The sequence below is a fragment of the Sturnus vulgaris genome, chromosome 3 (assembly GCF_052056855.1).
Source record: "Sturnus vulgaris isolate bStuVul1 chromosome 3, bStuVul1.hap1, whole genome shotgun sequence".
Classification (NCBI taxonomy): domain Eukaryota; kingdom Metazoa; phylum Chordata; class Aves; order Passeriformes; family Sturnidae; genus Sturnus; species Sturnus vulgaris.
Genome location: NC_142245.1, coordinates 78,017,242 through 78,039,630, shown reverse-complemented (window position 1 = coordinate 78,039,630; position 22,389 = coordinate 78,017,242). Strand labels below are relative to the sequence as shown.

At 34.1% G+C, this 22,389-nt stretch overlaps 1 long non-coding RNA gene across 1 annotated transcript in view; it reads left to right on the top strand.

Annotated features, from left to right (window-relative positions):
• The window catches only part of LOC148224431 (uncharacterized), a 90,310-nt gene extending 75,772 nt beyond the window's left edge, over nt 1–14,538 (top strand). The window contains exon 6 of the long non-coding RNA XR_015802600.1: nt 13,086–14,538. This is a non-coding gene — a long non-coding RNA (uncharacterized LOC148224431). The remainder of the gene's footprint in view (nt 1–13,085) is intronic.
• The last annotated feature ends 7,851 nt before the right edge of the window (nt 14,539–22,389 follow it).

The following is a 22,389-nucleotide window of genomic DNA, read 5'->3' as shown; positions in this document are numbered from 1 at the left end:
GTGAAATACTGTTCTTGAAGGACTTCAGACACAAAAAATGGTATAAGTAAGTTGAAGATATTCTTGTAGCTGTACTGCATAAAATATTCAGGTGACAAGTCTTTACCTAGCCTTAGTCTTGAACCTACAAGTCTCCAGTTTCTTAAAGATTATTTCAGATGAAAAATATTCTGTAGTATGGGGTTTTTATTACTTTTTGCTGAACTTAAGCTTCTCTGTATGAGGAATAGGATGGTGCAGCTGGCTTCTAATCCAAACTCCAAATGGTGTAGGCAGCAATATTTTTTAAGCTCTTGCAGTGCTAGGTTATAAGTGGGTGACAACTTTGTGATGGTAATGGTATAGTCCAAAATAGTTGCTTACTAGTCACATGTGCATCCAATACTTTGTTATGAAATTCCTTACAAACATTGGGGGTTCTTTTTAGATCAAAACAAATCCCTATTTTATTTCTGAAAGAAAAGCAGAGAATTAAGGATAGAATTGATTTCTGGACTCAGAAAATTGGATGTTGTGTCTCTATTTGACTGGGGTTTTATCACAGACCTATTTAAATCGTGTTGTCAGGATTGAGAAAGATTAAGAGTCTTTATTTTAAAATCTTTTTTGTGCGTGTGTGTTCTGCAACTTTATACTTCTTGTCAAACCTTCATTTTGCCGCCTTCTTCTTGATCTAGTTATTAGAAGTTCAGATTTAGCAAAAAGAGGACAATCAATAAATTAATAGGAAAGTAAATATGACACATGTTGTTGCATAATGAAATCAGAGCCTTGAATAAGCATTGTAAAAAAATGTTGTCTAGGTTCAGTTTATGATTTCAATGGATAGTTCTGTACATTATAGCTTGAGGACAAAGGAGTTCAAATAAAAATTGAGGAAATTTGACAAGGTCATACAGAATGTAGGAACCTACAAACCCAGCTGTTACCAGTTAAATGCCTGCTATTCATTTTCCAGGCAAACTGATGGAATTAAGAGGTAGATTAAAGTCATTTTAGCTCAACTGCTTTCAGTGGAATTGTGCTGATCGTCACCACAGGGAACTTCACATGACTGAAGACTGTGTATTCCCATTCTCTGCTCTTGTTCTTCTTCAAGTCAGTAGATCTTTAACCTATGAAGTCCTTTGTTGCAAGATAAATATATGATATTAATCAATGGGATTTGCATCAGAGAGGTGTATTACATGATTTGTTTATGCAAATAGCACAAGAAGTGAGCTCCAAGGGCAAACTGTAAGTGATGTTTGATTGGAGCTATTTAGACCAACATGAAATGCTGTTTAATAAAATAATGCCATGTGACTTTTAACACTAGATTAATCAAAAAGTTTAATGTGTCATTTAAGCAGAAAGAAGGAATAAATAGCATTTCTATTTACTGTTTAAGGATAGGACTAATATTTCTGTTGTTATACTTCAAAATAAAATTGCAAATGATTGTCCATGATCTTTTGAAAATGGTCAGATACCTAAAAAAATGTGTTCAGAGAATCATTCCATAGCAGTAAGCTACTATTACTAAAGGGCAGTGAAAATAAATGTATCTTCACATGAAGAATTAATTATTTCAGTGATTTCATATAGAAATGCCAATATGAGCAAAATGAAAATTTAATAATTCACTGACTAATAAATATAATCCTGAGGGAAAAGCCTGATTTTCTTGAAATATTCCCGATAACTTTTCCTATCTCTCTTAGCAGGGAGAGCATGGAAGGTTTATCTCTTCATTTTCCTTCTCATTTCCTCTGATGTCCTGTCTTCTGCTAGACCCCTAAACACACATTTCCTTTGTCATTTTTACATGTATCTTTGCATTCAGACAGATGAAGTTTAGAAAGTTAGAATGATTCAAATCTCATTTAAGTATTATCATCAGTAATAACTTAAATAATGCTCAAGGCTTTTTCTTGAGGCTTCAACTGTAATATTAACTTCTTTCTTGTTCAATGTATTAATTATCTAGCCCAGATACTGAAACACTGTCTTCTAGTTTAGGTGACCAGTCACACAGCAGTGTAATTTCAAGTAAAATTATCCTGGTATTTCTCATGGAATATAGTGATACATACAGTTATTTCATTCCAGAAACTCATAAAATTACCCATTCCCCGCTACTCAAGGATTCCATCTTGCACAGCTTTTGCACCCATTCAGCTAGCAAGTTCATGCATTCCTTTGCATCCCTACCTTAGACATAATGATCAATAAGGTTAGTAACTGTGCAAATAAGATAATTCAATCAACTTGTTTCGTTTTCACATGCAAAGGCAATAGATGCTATACAAAAGCTTCTTCCTCTGACTTGCCAAGTGTTTTGATTCCCAAGAAAAAGCAGCTATCCATTCCTCTGCCTCTAAGGTCCTTACAGTCACTAGCATTCTGCTAATTGTTGTTTGTAGGACTCTTCTGCTGTAGAATAGCAGCAATGGAGAAAATCGTATCTTGTGCCTCTGCTCTTAGAAATTACTTAACCAAAATAAACTCTGAAAATAATCATTATTAACACAGCAATGTTTATTTCCTCAGTTTCAATGATTCTATCTTATAGCTTTACATTGCTTGATGATGTAAATCAGTTGTAGTTTAAATCAAGTCAGATAAATAAAGTCGCAGCCATTTTGCCTCAAGGAACTCCACAATAGAGAGCCCATTCTGCAAAAATTTATCCATTGTTCATAATGAAGAAATACAGCTATTTAGTAACATAAGCTTTGCCGCCTTGAAATAGATCTATATTTTATCAAATTATTGTCCTGTAGTCAATACCAGATTTTTACAAGTGTGACAACTTAAAAAGTGTCCTTGAAGGTAGGAACTCATCCTGATGGGAAACTTTGATAGAATTGTTCCCAGATACCCATACCGGGTTCCACTGATGGAGAATTATCACCTCCATAGTATAGGCAGCATAGGATGGAAAGGGTGTTTGCACTCAAGGTGTTCTGAATTGAAACAGCTAAAATAGGGACTGATGCCTTCTTTCCTGGAAGATGCTACCCCAAAGCAAAATTGAATGTAGTGCTATATGCTTCCATCAGTTACTGAAGAAACATCCTTCGTATTCCCAGACTTGTATTGCAGGGGAACAACCACTCTCAGATGGCTTAAATGTCTGATTTGTCTACCTTGGGATTTGCAGTGCATGGCTGCAAGGTGCTGAGGCTGGTGTTCTTTATGATCCCAGTGAAAAGATCATTCGGGTTCAGTAAGATGCTGCCTAAAATACCATTCATTGGAGCTAACACTGTAGGGAAAAAGAGAATAATATGGATAATCTTACATGCCTTCAGATGTAGGGAACAGTTGTATATCATTAGAAAGACCTCTAGTCAGGGAACAGCACATAATGCAGATCCCATCTGTTTGATGGCATTTTGGTCTTTAGAGCTCTTATAGGATATTCTTAGAAAAGAACAATCCTATTAATCATTTCTAGTGTCAAACAAAAGGATGTTCACATGAGAACAGGCTGCTTCACTCTGAAATAAATACAAGCACACACAGGTGGTGTTATTGCTGATGCTAATGGCAGCTGCCTACAGGCTCCTTCATTACCAGTACCAGCTACGTGTACCCTGCAGCCCAGGGATGTGCACAGCTCAACAAAGTGCTGAAGGAAAGCATCGGAATACAACTTGGCACAGAAAAGGCTTGCACCTTCTCAGGCAAACTCTTATGTGGAGCATTAATTCTTCGGTAGATTATGGTCTTCTTGATAGAGTTACTACTGGGTTACCCAAAACACTTCTACCATTAGCTGCTGTGCTTGCCATTCATGACATTAATGTTTCAAATGTTCAGTTGGCAGATAATACTCTGTGCCTGCACCTCAGTCTCCTCAACCAATTTTTCAGCATATTCCAGCTGTATTTCACCATGAAGCTGACATCCTCCACCAATGAAAGTATATTGCAATGAACTGAGTTGAAAGCTGAACCATGGGTAGACTTTAACTATCCTTTCTGCCTGCTGTAAAATTCCTACAGGCAGATAGTAGTCCTGTCTGCCATATATGTATAACTAAAACTTGCCTCTTCCCTTACCTCCATTAATTTTAACTCTAATAACTGCCCAGTACTCTGCCGCTCAAAGCCTCATTACTGCTCCATATTCACTATGGTACCCAGGTAAGTGTTTTCATCTAGACACAATTCTTTGTCAGCAATCTAATTTTAATTAGGCATTGTGATAAAATTTGTCCTTCTTATTGTATCAGAAAGTCTGTATTTCTTGTCATCATGGCATGTTATTGGGATGACAGCAGTTTTAAATCTAATTCCTCTAGAACATTTACAATTGAACATATTGTTACTTCAAGTTCATTCTATCTTGTTTCTTCCCTTCCCATCTTCAGAACTGTTTAGTGTTCTCCTTGTTCTAATAAACTACTTTATTTGTATGAAAAGAGGTACCAGTACAGTATATTGTAGTACATTTAATCTTGGATGTCTGTACACGACACTGTAAGATTTGTTACCTAATTCTCCAGTCTTATTGCTTATGCAACCTTGCATCTTTGCTCTTTAAAACCCACTTATGAACTGAATGAGTTTCCATTGAAATCCCTGAAGACACTAAATTTGAAAAAAACTCTACCTAAGGTTCATATGGGATCTCAAACTTGACAGTTTCTGTTCAGTAAAGACCTGAAGCAGCAATTTTAAATGGTTTAATTTGCATTTTATGGCATCTTATTAGTAATAAACACATTTCATATACATCTAGCTAATATATGTCAAGGAGCTTTTTCACATATATGTTTTATGAAGCTTTCTACATTGTGAATTTATTTTTTCATCTTTTGTGTTGCTATAATTATTCCTGTCATTCTTCACAAACTCACATATGCAACTCTTGATGGCCTGAAGACTTTGTAAAATTGAGAATCACAGAGTGGTTTGGATTGGGAGTGACATTTTAAAATAATTTATTTTAAGAGCATGCCATGGACAGGGGCTTCCACTAGACCAGATTGTTGAAAGCTCCAGCTACAATTACGTTAAACATTTCCAGGAATGGAATATCCATAACTTCTTTGGGCAACTTCTTCCAATGTGTCACTACTCTCATAATCAACTGGGCTACAAGGGCAGATTGCCTGGTCATAGCTACTTTTTAATTTACCAATAATTCGTAAGTACTTATTTCAATCTATTCAAACCCAGCCTGTACTGTACTTGTACAGACTGTAAAGAACAGTGAAGTACTTTCTGTTTTTCTCCTGCTTTATTTGGAACTGTTGCAAAACCTCTTGTTGATGTAAAGCTCGATGATTTGCCTACTAAGTTTGATAAAAGTCCTGTGTAAGTTCAAAAAAGAGTTCAACTTTTGTTTCAGTAAACAACCATATGAAAAATTATTTCATTATCTGAGGAGAAGATGTTCTTTCTGATAAGAATATATCTTAGAGTTTCAGATATAAAATAAACATGCTTCCAAAACCAGAAAGAAGAATGGATTTATAATGGCTTAAGAGGACAGATTATTCCCTCTTTAATAAATGTGTCCAGAAAGTAACTCTAGCAAATTTCAATGGCATGGCAGCTGACCCCAAACCTTAGAGATCCTACTGAACTGCAGGTTATGTCTTCTTTTTGGCATGTGTTTCAGTTAAAGCAGTGTGAGTTAGAAGGTATTTTTCTGACTATGACACTAATTGAGCATTCTGGGGAAGCAAAATCAACTTGTTTTGATATTATTTCTTTCAGAATGAGAGTGAAAAGAATAACCTTGCATGTCCCTACATAAAACTGAGCTTTCCAGAGGGACAGGATTTGAATCTTATGATCTCAAGAAAATGAACACTGGAGTTAACACTTAGAGTCCTTTAGCTGACTACCAAAATGATTAAATCATTGTGAAGACAAAAGCTGCTCACTAAAATTGTTTCCACATTTTCAAATGCTATTTTCCCCCATGCAGCTCATGTAATATACTCTGTATGTTTCCTATATGCAAGTATGTAAGAGAAAGGTAAATCAGAACTAGGAATAATTAGTCTTAGCTTTTACATTTGCTTCTCCTAAAATGTCTTCAACTGAAGCAAAAGTCTAAACTATCAGACATACTGCAATTGTATAATTTAATATTTGTTGATTTCATTGTCACTGAAGATTATGGTGCAGTCTCCTAGTTTTCTTAACTAATTATGGTGGCTACCTCTCTCGTTTTAATTGCTAAATGAAGAAACTCCACTCATTAAATATAAAATTCCAGGAGAAAGAAGGAAGGAAGGAAGGAAGGAAGGAAGGAAGGAAGGAAGGAAGGAAGGAAGGAAGGAAGGAAGGAAGGAAGGAAGGAAGGAAGGAAGGAAGGAAGGAAGGAAGGAAGGAAGGAAGGAAGGAAGGAAGGAAGGAAGGAAGGAAGGAAGGAAGGAAGGAAGGAAGGAAGGAAGGAATTTCACGACTTAGTTTTTCTCCAGAATAGGGTAGGATTTTTTTAATGGAAGGAACTTACATTTACATTAAATTGGGCTAAAGATTTTTCTCCATTCTGAGGCATAATAAAATTTATCAGATATTATTTTCGTGGGGACTGTAACTCAAATCCTAATTTTATTAGCAGCAATTTACCTAACCCAAATAAATCCTGACTGATCTAGATTTACTTTTCTATCTAATGAATCTCTTCATGTATTGCCAAAACTATTGCAGAAGCCTATAACAATTGTTTATAATTATGTATGCAGTGAACAAGAATTATCTTTATTTCTTTTCTACTGTAAGGAAGCATTTCCTTTTTTAAGAGCAGTTTAAATAATGATATTGATAAAGGACCTAAGACGGCCTTTAAAATTAACAGTCAACCCATCTGAACTTTTTTTTTCTTCACAATAATAACCACTGTCATCTTTATGATGGGATTTGGGAGGACATAGTGTTTTCTCCTTCTAACTAAATAAAAGTAGAGCCTTATGATCAACTAAAGCCTTCTCCTGAAAGGATTACCTGAGGTATGTGATGCTTTAAAAATTGTTTCAAAACAAAAATCTGGTACTTCCACTAAGTTAGCAATTTACTATTCCTTCTAATAAGATAGTTATGCTGTCCAATTTTCATAGGTTTTCTCCAAAAGGCATTTTCCATCTTTTACATTCTTTGTAAAGTTACTGTTTTAATTGTAATCTATACTTTTTAGATTTTTTTTTCTTTGACTTTAACAAAAGTAAAGAAGATTAATTTTATTGTTTCCCTATGAAACTGTTTATCTATGTTTTTTATTTTGGTTTTGTTTAGACAGTATTCTTCCTTGATTTTAAGTATTGGAGCAATAATTGTACCATCTCTTGCTTTTCAAATGACTGTTAGCTGTAACAGCTTAAACGACCTAACATATCCTGAGCTGACTTTAAAACTTACTTTGAAATTCTTTTTTCCTAAAACTCTTAAAATATCTAATCAAACAAAACAAGCTATTTTTAGAAAATGCTGCTTATAGACTGGCCTTATATGATCTGACTGCTGTTAGTTCCTATCTTGATATGGCAGAAAATAGCTACCTTCTTAACTTACTCTTTGCTATTATGATTTTAAAATAGTGGGGGTTTTCCTTTTATGAATTCATAGACATACAGAAAGTACATATTTAGCTATTAAAATTGCTACCTTTTCCATAACTTTTAACCAATTGATTCTAATCATGATTGTTATTATCTCTCTTCCAGGTCATAATTTTTTTTTTCAAATGAGTAGTTGAACTGAAAAATCAATTATTCATAGAGCCTGAGTCCAGATAGATTAGATGTACTTCATTTCCCTTGTCTAAAAAATCGCTTTTCAAAAAAGATATCAGATGAATCAGGCATGAAGTACCTTTGTTGAATGTGTTGTATTTCATCCCATTTTCCAAGTTCTTTCATTTATTTGATTATACTTTCCTTCAAAAGTCTGTCCAGAGCTCTCAATACCATTGATTCATATGACGTTGAGTTTACACTTATTTAGATTGCAATTTTCTTTCCTTTAAAAGCAGACTCTGTATTTCCCCATCTGTTATATGTTAACACCTTCACCAGCTTCCATATGATGAGTTGGCAATTTCACATATGACGTGTTCCAGCATAATATGATAGAGAATACTAGTTTGTTTCACTGAGATATTGTATAGGTTTTTTTACAACACATGTTTTTTTTAATTATTGTTTTTTTAACCAAGCTTTCTTGCTGAAGTTTCAATTACCTTCTTCCCTACTAACCACATTGTTTTTCATTGATCCTTAGTACCTTCTCCATGGTTAAAAACAAGTAGAATATTCATTTATTTTTTATGCTGTCCATAAATTAATTTTAGTCTCAGTCTTTTCTTGTTCTATCACTACATTAGATGTTACTAAACAGAATTTACTGGTCTGTAAAGAAGACCTTACATAATCTAATTAATTATGGCCAAAAAATAGGAGTACACTATTAAAATGAATTAATTTTTCAGAAAATTATGATAAATTTGCTAACTTTCAAAGTGACATTCTGAAGCAATTTACTGTTACAAATATGAAAACAAGGATCAAACTAGAGTTAAGTATCTGATAAAATATAGGCTAATACCAATATTGATATATGAACAAATCATCCTACACCTCTTCTGCTGAAGAAGTTGCACATCCTAACAAGCAATGTAACTCATCCCAAAGTAGGTCAACTAGGTCTAGGTATTCTAAAAGTATTTATTTCCTTTCATTAGCTATAATGGAAGCACATAATAACTAGCACCTCCCCATCTTAAGCAAATTGAAGTCTATTCCAGGTTACTCTACTTGGATCTTTATTTGCAAATCTCCTATGCATTTTTCATTTATTCATGATACATAGTATTTACTGGGAATTCCACTAGAAGCTATTCTGTTCATATTCTTATAGTAGTGTTATTTGATAATATTCTAAATGGATAAAAGGGAAAGTGATTGGCACATGTTAAAACTACGGGGGTTTGATTTCTCCCAGTTTGCTTAGGCAAAAGAAATGCAAGTTGTCTTGCATCTTTGTTTTATTTTTTTCATTCTATGTCTAGACTCATGATGTGCATTTAATATTATCACCAGTGAAGATATGTGGATGTTTGTACAAAAGCTGTAACATTGTAGAAAATTATTTTATAAAAAAAATCACTTTCAGAACTGTGGATCAAATATAGAAAGCTGAAATAGGAGAAAACTAGGAACAGATTTAGACCTTATTAAACTTCAGTGAAAATTTTGTTTAGTTCATTCCCTTTGCTTATTACATCCAGAAAAGAAGTTGAAGTCTATGGTTTTCTCGGTACTCAATATTGTGAACAACCAAGTCACAGAAAAAAATCCAAAAGAGTTTTAACTTCCAGTTTTTCCCAATTCTGTGAATAATTGCCCCAAATATGCTCTCTTACTGGTACTGTCCCAGATGAACTGTATTTATTTTACATGTGTCCTTTTACATGTGTAGCCAAGTTTTAATTGGATTCTTACATTGTTGTCCAGAATGAGGGCTCATTACTGGGTGTGCATTGCCACACACTGAGGAGAGCTATTTCTTTTTTTTTTCTAGTTTGAGCAAAGTAAATACCTTGGTGGTAATTCATATAAGGCTGGCTCAACATTCATCAAAACCTTATACTATTTATATATTTTAATAAACAAACACATCAGCATTCCTTGGTTACAGATTATATTTATTTTTTAAGTTAGTACACAAACCCCTACTTACTAGTTCTATCACTTGCTTCTCATGCTAATTAGCTTGCATGTGCAGTTCTTCCCTCCATTTGATTTTGGGATCTGTTTTGAGTAGATGATCATAAGTCAGTGGTCACAATCCCCCACTGTTGAAATTGTCTTTCCCCCAGTTACTGCTTGGTTCTGCTGATTTTACTCCTGGTGACTATTATCCAGCCTACTCATCTTTGGATTGTCTTCCCTTTTCCTTAAAAAAAAAAACCTTAGCCAACCATACAATGTTCACAATGCAATTGCTTAGTCATTATCATCCAGCTATAGTTAATTATTAACAATTTTAAAAACCTGCAGTTTATTAAAATATTTAAGGGCTCAAATTTTGAATAACTTGATATCAACATAATAGCTTCTGTTGTTCTGTATCAACAACGTTTATTAAATGTATATGTGCAGGTATATAAGAGCTGCCTGTGCACCATCTTTCTTTAAACAGAAGAAGGACTAAAACTTTTCTTAAAAATACTTTATTTCAGCAGCTATTTTGTACCTTTTCTTCAAATTATGTCACCATCTAGAAATATAGAATTCATTGAAAGATTTGGCCACATGTCTGTGATTATATTTTAAGATAATTTCCTACCCTTTAAAACTGAACACAAAATTTACATCAACCCTTTCTGTTTCTTGGTACCCATTATTAACAAAAATGTTAATATATTAAATATGTTAATATTAATAATTAATATTAATATTAAATATGTTAATGTTAATATATTAAATGTTAATATTAACACTCCATTTTGGTGGTGAACAGTAGTTCTGAACTGCAAGAGAATTGCCATTCAACATACTGAAAGTGATAGATAAAAAGTATTTGGGTAAACATCCAGTGTAGTTTTTACACTAATTTTCAAGCTTCTTTTATTCACTAATATATTTTTTCAGAGATTAAAAACTGAAACTAAAGAATTTTAAACTGTTCCAGGTAACACATTGTCTTAAGTCTTATTTTTCTTGCCATTTAATTTTGGTTTTTGCTTTAATAAAATATTTTTTTTTTATTTTTAAACTTTGATACTTTAGTAGAGTAAAACAACCTATCTCATTTGAAGGCATTGTTTACATATTCTGATAAATTTAGTCGAAAAATAGAAAGTGTGTTGTTTCTAATATAACTTAGGCAGCTTGGTTTTTTGTAAGGCTTGCACATGTGTTTTAACGCCTTATTATGCAGTTTATGAAATGCAATTCATAAAACTACAGATTTTTTTTAATGTACTATCAAATTAATGGTCTAAAGGGAAAAAAGCATGTATTTTTATCATTATATTGAAGACAGCGACTGAATAAATAGAGATATCTTTTTATCTAACAGTTAGTAGAAAATTTTGCCTTTGTGAAAAAAAATACAAAATTATCTTAAAATTATCTATTTGTACAAGCACTTTTATCCATCTGTTAAACTAGAGCCTTAGACTAGTAAATCAGTTTCTTAATCTGGATTTAGCAATGGCCAATGTTAAAGGATGTATTATGAAATTCAGGTTTAAAATTGTATCATTTTGACAAAAAAATCACTTTCAGAAGTTGAGTCTTCCATGCCCTTATTTACCCTTCAGATGACCACTTTAAAGGATCAGATTTTTAATATTACTTGGTGGTCCATCAAGAAGTTTTATAAAACAGCAACAGCTAACAATGGAACTTTAAAATTTCTGTAAAAGAAAGGAAAGACAAAACACCACAACACTGGCCAAAACTCCCTACGAACACCATCCTGAGCAGAAAGGTAGAAAGGCATCTTTCTTTTCACTGGAGCTCTTTTTCACAAGAACTGCCAAGAAAGCTTCCAAAATCTGGATCTCACTGCCCAGGGAGGCTTTCTGTTGACACTGGTCATTTATAAGAGTTATAGAATAGATAAAAGCCTTAGAGGCTAGATAATTCCTAACCTGCATGCACTTTGATAGGGCTCTAGTTTTTACCTAGAAGAAATGCAAAGCAAATTAATTTCTTATGTTCATTCTTTATCCACTACAAATGATAACTTACAATAATGTTGCAGACTTCTGCAACTCACATCGTTTACTGTCACGGTGATAAATTAATGGAGATCGTTTGAAAATACTGTTGTGTATGTGAGCATGCACTCACTTCACCTAAATTTTGGTCTCCAGATGTATGGTTCTGAAGTCAACTTTTGAAAAATAGGATGGGACAAAAGTTAATAGAAAATCTACATTTAGCAGTGTCTCTTCTATGCTTAATTTTTGCTCAAGAAATAATAATAAATGCTGCTTGTTCTAGTAGAAATTACTTACAAAGTTAGAGGGTCATGATCTTGGTGCTGCAGACAGGAAAACTGGTTAGAGGACCAGAAGGAAGGAGGAAGCCCTGCGGGAATTTAGGGTAACTACTGGGAGATCAGTGTGGTGTATGCTGTGAAACACAGAGTCCATTAATCCTAGGGAGGTTCAAAGAGAGGTGAAATAGGCAGAGAAAACTTTTTTCTACATGGTCTCAGTCCTTGCATATTAATATCAGAAGGAGACACTGCCAGTACATAGCAGTGGTTTGTTGTGATAGAGCATAAGCTTAAATGAATCAAAAAGTATGAGAAAAGACAGATAAAATAGGCAGAATAAAAGAGACATATAAGGGCAAAGGAAAAGGAAAGTGTGTCCAGAAATTACAAAATTGGAGGGAAATATTTTGGGACATTTCCTTTGGACTTTGTTTCAAAACAAAATACATGTTACATCCATTCTCAAATGTGAAACTACAAAGAACATAGAAAAAGCAATAAAAAATAAATACATCCAAAGATATAAAAATGGAGATGAGGAACTAGAGTGAAGTCCAAGTGTAAGCACTTCATATAACTAGATGAATCCAAACTAGTGGAGTAAAAAATTGAAAACTGACTCAAGTTAGACACTCTGATAGCACTAGAAATGTGACTACTACCATGGGAGAAATTCTGCTTCATTCTTAGAGATTTTAATAGTGAATACACAGCTATGAGTACTATGCAATGAAAGCCAGAAGGGAAAAAAAAAAAGAAAAATAGAAAATAAGTCACTTCTATGGGATTTTGAAGCATTAGAAGTATTTCTGCAGCAGTTGTGACTACTGCACTAAGTGAACTCTATGGTTTATAATCTGCTATGAACTATTCTCCAGCAGAAGAGAAGAGAAATGAATTGTGGCAAACAGGGGAAGAGATCACAAATAACTGTTAGAAGGCCAACCACGAGGCTAAACGCCTTTGTGAAAAGGTCAATGTTTGATATGTCTCTTGCTGCTGGGCAAAGTATTGTAGTCTGTAAAAATACTTTGATCTGGTGGGATTTAGCTTATTTGCTCCTATCCTTCAGCTCTCAACAAGCTTTAAAGCGTATAATTAAGAAAGAGCTTGCTTGCTTCAATCCAGGATAAAGGAAGAAACTCTGAAAACACAATCCAATTATGCTGGGGGGGACCCGAAGGCTGGAGTTGCTGAAAGCTGTCAAACATACTTACTTCGAAGCAAGAATGTATCCTCAGGAGTTAATTCACCTCATAAAGATCAACACTTGCAATGAAAAGGCCCCGATAACACATCTTCATGGGCTTGTCTGTGCTTTCCCTTACTTTTGGTCATCACATGGTTGTTGAAAAGACTCGTGTGAAACTCACCAAATGCTTCCAGGTCTAGGTCTCATTTAAATCCTTTAGAAGTGTTCCAAACCATTCTTTTGTCTTAATTAACCTCAGGTTCAAATGTTTTGGTCTAAGATTTAAGATTTTCACCTTTAAGCTTTTTCTGAATAGATGTTAGCCAGAAAAATAGTATATTTGTGAAATAATGTGATGAGAAGGGAAGTTCTATGCTTACGTCCTGTAGGGGCTAGAGAAGAGCTAAATTCAAGGACTGATTTAATAGTCTGAAGTTCTTGAAAGAGCCACTCCATCATTATAAAAGACTAGGCTTTAAGTAGCATGGCTATGCATGCATGTTTTTCAGGCTAGATCCTAAAAGGACCATGAAAGTCCCTGGTGAACTGGCATTTAAGATGTTAAGGAAAACCTGCAAAGATCTACTTTCTTTCTATGAATATCTGAGCCTCTGAACTGCTTAGGCCTCCACTGCCAGACTTTGCTATGTGCCTAAATACATGTTAATAACACGTGTGTGCACAACAGCCTCGAATGCTGCTGAGCAGGTGAGGCAGCTCTGCACAGCCTTGCCCCTTCTAGCACTGTTATATTGCAATAGCTAACACCAGGGACTGCAAGTTAATTTAAAATATTAAAATTACATGGAAGACTCCTACAATGCTTCCTTAGGACAGTTGGGCCCAAGAAGCCAAACATGTGATGGATGAATGAAGCAACCAGAAAGAGAAAGGAGATGCAGGCAGATCATATAACCATGAACTGTCTCTTAGATTCATATCATCATTGTTATTTTATTTTCTAAGAGTTATTATAAAACTGTGTAGAAGGCAAAACCTCTTCATTTCCAGCACATGTAAAATCCATTATATGAATTGCAGACTATAATGACTTTTTTGCCATGATTTTTATTTGGATTGCCTGCATTAACACATTTGACTTCTAGATATATATTAGCCTAAATTCAGCAGTGATCTCTAGATCACACACATTTGCTGAATTTACAGGAACTCAATTAGATGTGACTCAGCAAAAATATACACCGCTATGGGTAACAAAAATAGAATCTTCATTGCCACCTACTGAGACAATTTAGAAAATAATGAGGATTAAAGTGGAAAATAATAATTCATTTCAAAAGGCGTTGCAATCAAAGTTAAAATAAAATTTGTACTTTTTAATAAGTTCAAATAATAAAATTAATTATAGTATATCACAACCCTGGCTTAGTAAAATTTTTTCTCACATTTGCAGCATATTTGATTATCTCATAGCCACTATTGTTCAAACAGAAATATATAGACATATGTGTCCAGTCCAGAAAATGAGGACTCTGTACACGTATTCAGAGCTTGAAAGACTCCAGGCTTATGTCTATGTCCTCTAATTTAATTATTTTTTCAATTCAGCTGATATTTCCAAAGACATGCCTCCAAACTGAGTACTAAAGCAAGTTCTGACAGGGAGCATAGAATAATTAAACACTTATTCATTATTTTATGGATTTTTAAATTATTTTTATCCCTTCATATGACAAGATTGCCTTAAATATACATGACAAGATGAAGATTTTTGGTAAAGATGTGGGTATTAATTTCTTACTATTTTCATCCTGTTCAGTATTTGCAGTAAACAACTGTTAAATTCCTTATATTAAACTATGTTATTCTCATTTAGTCCTTTCTATGCTGGTCTTGGGATTTCTGATTTCAATGTTTAGGGCTTCATTGCCTAAACATAAGGGCTTGAGGTAATCCAATGTACTTTCCTCTGCCAGTCCAGAATGTCTCTGCTTATCCAGTGCAGCATCAGTCAGCTGCTTTGTGGACTTCTTAGATGTCCTCAGCCTCTCAAATTTGTTTTATTGTTAGAGAACGGAAGATTACTGACTGATTAACCCACAGCTATCAATTAAATTGACTGCTGTAGTTTAACCCCATTAGGCAGCTCACTGATCATAAATGATGAAAAATATCATTCTACTGGTTTTTTTTACAATTTTATCTTTTTAGTGCAACAAATTGGTATAATAATTAATAATAAATTTAATTTTTATTCATTTTTCATTGCGGTGAATTGCATAATATTGCAACTAATTGGGACACTCATATTGGGGTGAATATGATTTTTTCTTATGTCAAATAAAATGGTAATATTTCTGAGACATTTTCAAACTAGAATTCACATTTGCTTACATTGAAGTGTGCTTATATCTGTAAGAAATATGAGAAAATAAATATCCAGTTTTTCTTTGGCTATCTACAGTATATCTGAACCAGCAGAGAAACATTTTTATTCCCTGCAGTGGTAGATTCTCTGATCTGGAATTTTTTTTGAACCAATAACTATAAAACCCAGTTAGGATTTACATTGTAACTACAAATTATAAATACAGGATTGGACTGACAGTCCTTATTGCTTATTAAGTTATATCAGGGTCTTTTTAAATAGCAAAATTGTCTTAACTCATACTTCAAAAGAAATGAGGAATAAAAGAAAAGAGGAATGACTACATAAGTGGTCCAGATAAGTACTCCTCAATATTTTTTGCTTCTATATTTTTAAGGGAAAACATATTATTCTATTAAAGGTAATTCTTCTGTAACACTGACGTCCATGAGAATAGGACTGGGCTCAAAAACGACTAACGGCAAACAATGTCTCAGTTATGTCACAAAGGTAATTTTATTGAGTTGGCATGTTAAGGTTTGGTACAGGGCTGGGCTGCAAGGGTGGCTTCTGTGAGAAACTGCTAGAAGCTTCCCTTATGTTTGATGGGACCAATGCCAGCCAATTCCAAGCTGCACCTGCTCCTGGGCAAGGCAGATCCCATCAGAGACCTCCATTGTGAAGCAGATATGCACCATGGAGGGTCTCACCATGGAGGGCAGGTGAATCCCCTCCCTGTGGGATGCCTGGGCTGGAGCAGGCTCCTGGCAGGACCTTTGGATCCATGGAGAACAGACCCCAAGCTAGAGCAGATTTTACTGGCAGGACTTGTCACTCACTCCTGAGAGACCTCGTGGAAGGGACCCACCTGGAGCAGTTCATGGAAAACTGCAGCCAGTGGGAAGGACTGATGCTGGAGAAGTTCAGGGAGAACTGTCTCACATGGGAAAGACCCTTGCTGGAATGTGAGGAGTCCTCTCCCTGAGGATGAAGGTGCAGTGAAGACAACATGAAATGAATTGACCCCAGTCCCCATTCCCTCTCTCCCTGTGCTGCTGGCAAGGATGAAGCAGAGAATTCAGGAAGAAAGTCAAGCCCAGGAAGAAGGGAGTGGTGGGGGGAAGGTGCTTTTAAGATTTGGATTTATTTCTCATTTCCCTGCTCTGATTTGATTGGCAATAAATTAAACTAATGTCTTCAAGTATATTCTGTTTTGCCCATCAAGATGGTAATCGGTGAGTGATCTGTCTCTGTCCTTATTTTCATCCACAAGCCATTTGTTGTGTTTTTTCCCCCTTTTCCAGCTGAAGAAGGGAGCAATAGGGAGGCTTTTGTGGGCAATTGGTACTCAGCCAGGGCCTGCCTACCACAGTAACTCAAGTGAGTTCTGTGTGAATGTGTGCTTTAATTTCAGTGTCTCTATTTTAAAATTTTAAAAGTCCACAGGAAATTCAGCTTGGAAGAATAATAAAGAAAGCTGCACAATTCCTTAATCCAGGGTAACAGCAGGAGATGAATTTTTTACTCCAATTGACAATGAAGAGCTAAAGATGGAAGCTACTACTGTTTCTGAACTGATTAATATAAAATTAGGATTCATGTAAATTTTATTCTTAATATTTTTATTATTTTAAGTCTTACGTGTTATGTTTGCAAATAATAACTTTTTTTTGTATTTTATTTTTAGTATCATAGTGCATGTCAAATTTTTGAAAGTTAGGTATCATATGTAAACTAGTTTTCATCTGGCTAAACATCTAGTTTTACTTAAATGCCTAGTTTATAATTCTACAGGTGAGATCAATCTCACCCTGAAAGAACACAAAAAACAGAAAACAGGAACATGATCCATAACACAACTATCATGCTCACATAGGAACTACAGGACTTGGGCTATGTTCCAGAGTCAATCTTCTGATAATCTAAAGCTTAGTTTTCTAAAATCTCATTTTACAGCTGTGCATTCCTAATCAAAGGGGGCAGAAACTGGCTTCTTCTCCATATGTAAATAATTCAGCCAGAGAAGAGTTGAATGAAACTGCAGAATTTGCACGAGGTCACAGCCTCTTTTCAAACTTTAGAAAGCAGACAATACACCACTACTCTGGCAGGACGTTTCTGAAAACAGAAATTAAAAATTGTCTCCTGATATACTGGGCAATGAAGATAGCTTGATGAAGTAAACAAGTTTATCACCAACTTTATTGGTTTTGATTTTTTCTTCTTCCAAACACTAGTTATTAATGGTCAATTAATGGTCAAATTGTCTCTCATGCTACATACAAATGTTGTGGAGTTCTTTATAGAGATTTATTAAATAAGTCTCTTTTCAGTGGGGGACTCTGGCCAAAATACATTAATAAAGGAAATGAGTAAGCTCTCCATGGATCTAAGAGTAATTAGAGATTTCAGTCACATTGAAAGATTTTGTGGTAACTGTTCTCTCTTAAAGACATTTAAGCATCAGCAAATGAGCATTGTTTATGTCCTTAGCATGAGAACAGCTGAAGCCCATAAATAGTTTTATAGGAGCTAGTTCAGGGTTTCATTCTAGTGCTGTAATTTGAAGTGATTACCTTCTTTTTACTCTCACTCTTTATTTAATCCTGTTTGAGCCAGGCTGTCATCTTTATTCGGAATGAACAGTATCTTACACTGCAAATCATTCCACTGATATCACTAACACAATTTATTGCATGTTCTGCAATAAAGCTTTGCTTGGATGGAACATGACCCTTAGACAAAGTAGTCTTGATGTACTGAATATGTACTTGATAATTTGGTAACGTTTATATGTCTGTTACATATAATATTTCTCTCTATAAAGCATATGAGAGGACCAGTTTTTGTATTTTTATCCTTGTTTGCGTAATATAACTGTTCTTGAAACAGCAACAAAGCCCTGGAGCTCCCCATAAAACTGCACACAGTGGAGATGTTTATAAACTTTTGTAGACAGATGTTCTCATAATCTGAATAGTACAAACTAGAGATATTCTTTAAACTGCTGTTATATCACTTACTCAAAAGAAAAGTAACAATTTTTAAAGACATTTATGGTTAAAAATATCAGATTATATGGAGGAGCATGCTGCCATTATAAATTGCCAGTAATAGTTAAACTATAAACTTCTATATTTTATATAATTTATTCTATGTATTTTTACTAATTTTATTGTTATAAGTGATGGAGTGGTAGTCATTTAAAGCCATTGTGACCAGTTAGGCACTGTCCATGGTCCTGTTGGCAAGGCTAGTCAGGCTTTCTTTTAATCATGACGTAGATGTGAAAAAGAGACCTTACTGTGCAGCATGGAACCAACCTTTGCTTGGGATTGATTTTAAAAATTACTTAGGAAGTTAGAATTCCATAATACTGTGTTATTGAACAATATTTTGATGTCCAATATTGTTATTATTTTATTTAAATACATTACAATTTTGGGGGGAATTTTTTAATATGATTAGCACCAAAGTTGATTTTAAAAGGAGAGAACAATCTAAAATTAAGAGTAAGAATATTGTTTAAAAGCCTACTTTATTAAATATAATTCCTTCGTTAACAATATTTCTGCTTTTCCAAGTAACCCATGATAGGTTTTCTATTTTTTTCTAGGACTCAGAAATTGGGTCACTATGACATCAGTGTATCTCCTCCAGCGATCAAAACATTTGAACCTATTCTTCACCAGTATATTGAGAGATTCATGAAATTCACTTTCTTTTCTTTTGTTTGATTGTGAATCTTGAAACAGAAAGAAAAACGTAGTGAGAGGAGAAGAGAGAGAGAGGTATTAAAAATATACTGATATAACTGCCTCTACAGTTTAAAGCATCTTGAAGACAGATGCATTTCTTATAATTCTCCTCTCTATTAATAAGAGTACAAAATATCCAGTTAATTATTTTAAGTTGCTTTTCTGCATGGAGGGAACAGAGAGATTGAACTGTTTATTCAATTCCTTATTAACTTAGAAGCTACAAATTGGGTGCATGGACAACTTGCAGAAAGAAAATTACACTACTAGAGGCCCTGTAGCAAAGCTCTGCAGCAAAGCTCTGCAGTGAAGATCTGAAGTATAGCCTAAGTCAGCACTTTCTCATTCAAAATCAGAAACTCTGAGGCACATATACTCAAAACCACTATCCCTACAACGATTTTGCCTGATTTATCTCCTGATTTATGAGTTAAATACTTTCAGTCTTAAGGAAAAGTTTTTATACCTATACAATCTGTACATAGTATGTATAAGACAAATAATTAAGTACAGATATTCGACCTGTAAAAGAGAAGTATAAGGGTCTTGATGGCTCTGGTCCTTAAAATCAAAATTACCTCAAAAAATGGAAATAAGGAACAATCATTCATTGTCTGATGACAGTGAATATCTAGTATGAATGGAAGAGGAACAAAATGAAATAAAAAGATTTCTTCTGTGAAACAAATAAAAAAGAAGGAAAGCATCTCCACAAGACATAAATTTTTGCAAGTTTACATGAGCATAAAAATCATAGACAAATGAATAGAAGAGAAAAAGGCATTGTTGTTTTTAGGAGTCCATGGACTTTATCTTGCAAATTCAGTGACACTCTGCATGCAGACACCTAAACAATTTTTAAGATCAAGTATAGGCTGTGGTCTCAGACGAAAGCTTTAAATGAAACCAATTTAGGAAAAAAAAAAAAAAAAGAATTTTTCTACTTTCAAGAAAAGCCCACAAAATGTTTTATTCAGGTGAAAATCGTGTCCTTAAAATATTACTAAACATTTGCCTTAAACACTTCATGACAGTAATTCAATATTGAGGTGGAAACAAGGCTGGTAAATTGAAAGTGTCTGAGGCAAATGTCACAAAAGAGTCTTTATTCATGTGATTATTTTCTCTTACCCCAAAGACTGGTAATTGCAACCTGCTAATGGAAATCAGCTCTGAGACATACTAGTGCTTCAGCTGTGGGCAGGAAATGGTGGTGTTAGTTGGTCAAGGCCAAAACTCTGCCAAAGTCTGCTCTAACTATTTGAAATAGTGAGAATAGCATTGTTCAAAATGTGTTCCAGTGGCTACGATTTTCTCTCTCTTCATAATTTATTATAAGAGATGTAGCCATGGAGCAAAGGCATGTAGGAATAATGAAAGCCTAGGAAATATTTGAACTCTAGTGATCTTACACAAGAATTTTGACCATAAAGATTTCTTTGAACATGAGCTAACAGGTGGAATCTGCACCAAGTGCCGCTGACTTTTGGAGATGACATTTGGAAGAATCAGAACATCTGAAGTTTTGACTGTGTTTTACTAAACAGCTGCATTAAAGGAAAACACTAATAACTGGATGACTCTTAATAGTTTTATTAGTGTAAGGTTTTTTATGAGCATCAGTTTTGAAAATAAAGGAAAAGGTAAGAATTTTTTCAAGTCCATGAAATAGTTTAATGAGAAATTTAACTGAAATTTTTATTTCTTACAAAAAATTTCTTTTTAAACAATCAGTTCTAGAAATGTGAGTGCTACTCTGATTCTCCAATTCTGGTTAATTTCAGAATAGCCCAAATGTCTAAACTTTTTTGAAGATTTGACCACTGCTCAAGCTGGACATATACCTCAGTAGTAATTTTTCAATATACTGAGGAGATATTTTACTTAGTAAAATTGTTGCAGAAAAGACATCTGAACTTCCCACTGCATAAACAGACAGGCTTTTATTTCATTTCAGGTGGCAAAATGTTAATTCACACCATGACATCAGTGTTATAGATATTGTCTAGCTCCTTCAGGAAGTATAACCTGATAGAATTTCATGGTTAATAAATTAGGTACCAGTATAGTACAACTGCTTATGAGTTCTAGAAAAGTCTCTTCTTAGTTTGAAGCCAGGAAGGAAATATAGACTCCCATCGACTTTCTGGTAAAAGGGAAAACATCCATTGAATTCATCTGGAACTATTTACATATTCCCACTGAAATTGAAAAGAAATATTAAAAAGCAAAATTATGCACATATTAATAAGTATAAAGAAAAATCATTATCTTTTCTTGTATTATGCTTCAAGGTGAGAAACATGAGTAACACGTCCTGTAAATGTCATAGTTCTCTTGTTACATTATTTAATTTCATATTTTTGGGTAAGAAATTGTGATTTTGTGCACTTTGAAGTACTTTAGCTGAGAGGTATATGTATCCATTCAAATAACAGGAAATACCTGCTCTTGATTTAGTGAATATTATTTAGTGTGGGGACATGAAGAGTCTTAATGATTGCACTAGGAGTAAAAGATGTGTTCAGTCCAGCGAACATAGTAATAATTAGAAAATTAACGCTGACACTGAAATTGATTCCTTTCACTTTGACTCACTCAGCCGTGACAACATCACTAGTAAAAGAAGGGAAATTCCACTCCCACCAGTTGATTCTTTGCTCCTTCATCTGTTATCTGTTCTCTTGGGGCTCTTTTGACAATTCCATTTTGATTTGGGGAACAGAAAGCACGTCCTCCAATGTTTCTCCTACAACTGCTGTTTATCTTTCCAACTGCAAGCCTCTAGACAACAGGTGAAAGACAGAGTTCCTGTTTCATAAAAAATTAAAAATATAAAATTGGAATGAAAAGTCAAAATAGCTTTCATTCATCCAAAAGCGAGAAAAATATGCAGCTGAGCTGAGTGAATACAATTCTATTTCATAGATTCAGAACAGTATTTTGACTGTTTTAAATGATGCATACTAACATTCAAAATGAAAAATCATTTTGAAGACAAATATCATTTTTATATATATTGACATCAGACATATGCATATGTTTTTTTTAATAATTTAATCAATTAAATCCTCAAACATACCTCTCTTAGAAAACAAGTATGAACTACACTTTTTAAAAATTCCATTTTAATGATTGAAGAAAGATTTGCAA